Here is a 3,304-nt window from a genome sequence, read left to right on the forward strand (position 1 = left end):
CAGAGTTCTCAAGGTTCTATCAGAGCCACCCTTCGAACCTCTCAGGGACGTCCTAGACAGAGAACTCACCCTTCAAACAGCATTCCTTTTAGCCCTGGCCTCGGCGAAAAGAGTTAGCGAGTTACACGGCCTCTCTTACGAGGTCTCACACTCCAAAGGGTGGAGAGAAGTTACCTTTAGGTTCGTCCCTAGCTTTGTGGCGAAGACGCAGAACTCGGCATGTTGGGATCCTCAGTTTGATGGTTTTTCGGTGCCAGCCATCCCTCGCTCCGACAACCCGAAGGATCTACTCTTATGTCCCGTGAGAACAGTAAGGAAATATCTGGAGAGGACCGCAAAATTCCGCCCTCAGATCAAAAATTTATTCGTCTCAACAGGCCGGGTGAAGAAACCGGTCTCGAAGAACTCTATCTCTTTCTGGCTGCGACAGGTGATAAAGAGGGCCTACGAGGCTTCTGGGACTCCTCTCCCAGGAAAACCAAGGCCACATGATATTAGAGGTCTGAGCACCTCCCTGGCCTTCGAGAAAAACATGGCTGTGGGAAAGATCCTGAACGCAGGGACCTGGTCTAGACAGTCCACCTTCACGGAACACTATCTCAAAGATTGCTCGAGAAAATCCTTGGACAGATTTTCCATTGGCCCAATCATTTCGGCCCCTCAAGAGATCTAAGGTCATGGCCCCAGTGTAATCGGGGGTGTTAATGCCAAGAGACACTAGTTCCTTCCTTAACCTTACCCCCCCCCCCCCTTCACCTCCTTTCCTTCCTTCCCCGGGCCGTACTGCCCAGGAAGATGTTGAAAAGACCTTAGTCACTTGAAGAAACGTCCTTCAAGAGAACATGTATCGGAGTTGGTTTTGAAAAGGTAAGCCATTAGACACTAAGTGAGTTTTTTGGATAGTTTCCCCTACTTTTCGTGCAGTTTTCTAGTGGTCATAGAACCAAAACCTCCGTAGTGGTTCCCTCTCTCGCGTGCCTCCCCGTCGGCTTCTGGTCCCTGCAGGACACTCCCACCTCCTGAAGTTTAAGTCTCCTAAGAAGGTAGTTCTAGGTAAGTAACCGTGTTTGAACAAATCACAAGTTTTAAGTAATTTGTATTTTTCCTAACATACTTACCTAGAACTACCTTCGGGTTATGGCCCACCCATCCTTCCCCGAGAACCTGCAGGGTCGAGTAGTACCTGTTCCAACGAAACTTACTGACGAGTCGACGACCTGAGCTAGCACGCTTCCCGACCCCGGGTCGCCTCAGGGCACATATCACACCGCCTGAGGTTGACCCCTTAGAAAACGGAAAGAGGGTAAACTATACAAAAAGCTGGTCGGTTAGGTAGAGTTACTAGTAACTCCTAAGAAGGTAGTTCTAGGTAAGTATGTTAGGAAAAATACAAATTACTTAAAAATTTGTGATATATAACCTACAAAGTTAATTTATGCCCTTTTTAGTTATTTTATTTTAATTTTCAGTCTCGACGGATCGGAGATAGATGGACGACTTCAACAACATTTGGGTAAGTTTTTAAAAACTCGAGATTTTTTCACAGTTAAGTTTAAACGTTGACGGGAGATTTTTTTTTTTTTTTTAAAGATATCGCGTGTAATTAGTTTAGGTTTATTGGCATTGGGTATTTCCTTCGTATTCAAGGGGGATTTTAGATGGTCTGACAAATGTTATATATCATAAGTGATATTTTTTTGAAGAGAATTTATAATAATTTCATGCGTTTGGAGCCTTTTAAATAGGAACTTTTGGGGCGTTATAGATATCCTAAAAATGTATTCTTTCATAGCATTCTCAAGACATTTGTTTTGACCTTTTTACTTCATTATGTCTTAACGTGTTGATATCGTATGAAGTGTTGTTATTGTTATGGTTTATCAGATACAAATAATAAGTATTTATAAATTAGTAAATAAGATTGTCACAGTAATTTGAATGATTTATTTCGTATAGTCATATCATTGAGATATTGGTATCCTACTTCTCAGACCATTACAACATCTTACTTGGGACTGAATAATATACCAAATATTGTTGTACATTTAGTACCAATGCACCATGTTTTATCCTACATCATCGACCATTACATCATGTATCAAACCTACTTTGCCGACCAGTACAGTAATTGCCATCTGATGTTATTTTAACAACACACTATATGCTATCCAATTTTTTCACCAATGCACCAAGCATCATATATCTTTTCTGACTAATACATAAAGTTGAGTTGTATTTTTTTACCAGTTTTATGTTACTTTTTTATCAATACACCCAGTGTGTTCTAACTTTTCAGTCCAATATACCAAGTGCCCCTTCACTTCTCTGATCAATACATCATGCGTCATTTAGTTTCTATGAGTAGTATTCCAGGTGTTGATCTACTTTTCCACTCAATAAAATTATTGATTTATTACTAAACTGGCCCATTAAATAATATTTTGTTTAAATTTCTGACCAACTCATCAAATGCTTCTTACTTATTTACCAAAATGCCAAGTATCGTACTATTTTTCTGACCAATGCACAGAGTATTATCCAACTTTTCTAACCAATGGGCCAAGCGTAGTCATACGTCAATGATCTACATTTTTGTCCGTTTTTGATCCAACAATATTCATTATTGTTTTATCGTCTGACTAAGGCATGCAAATTCCTATTTGCCGTTAGAAGGAATGCAAAAGTGATAGATTTTTAAATGGTCATATTTCAATTTGACTTTTGCTTGTATATGCAGCACAGCAGATTTATTTCAAAGCTTTCATTCTTATTTTCTAATTATTATGGTATATTTCTAATGCAGTGTACTGGCACTGAAGTACTTACAAATTATCTTTCTAAGATTGAAACAACACCTAAGTCCAGAAATTCTTTCGAAATATATTGTGTTGCATCGCTTAGTAATTGCCATAACGTTTTTCAATAAAGCAAAGTCAGTAAAGTTTTAATTATTGTATCGAAACAATATGAGATTGTAAAAAAGTGTTTCTTCATTGTGACTGAGCAATACTTAGGTTTCAAGAACAGTTCGATCACTGAAGTAATTGAGGGTATAACTAGCCGAATTTAGGTGACATTAAGAAAGCAATTAACACAATAGACTACAGTAGTGTATAAGAATATAAACTTTCATGAAAACGGTTAAGGGAGAAGAAGAAATGTGTAGCGGTCAAAGTTTTTCCTTTGAATGTTAGGTAACTTTTAGATAGTCGTTATTGTACCGTATGTGTTTCACATGTGCCTGTACACTGCAATATTATGTCTTTTTTTATATATTTCTCACTCTCCCCCGGGCTGATAACAG

The sequence above is a fragment of the Palaemon carinicauda genome, chromosome 38 (assembly GCF_036898095.1).
Source record: "Palaemon carinicauda isolate YSFRI2023 chromosome 38, ASM3689809v2, whole genome shotgun sequence".
In the NCBI taxonomy this organism is placed as follows: Eukaryota; Metazoa; Arthropoda; class Malacostraca; order Decapoda; family Palaemonidae; genus Palaemon; species Palaemon carinicauda.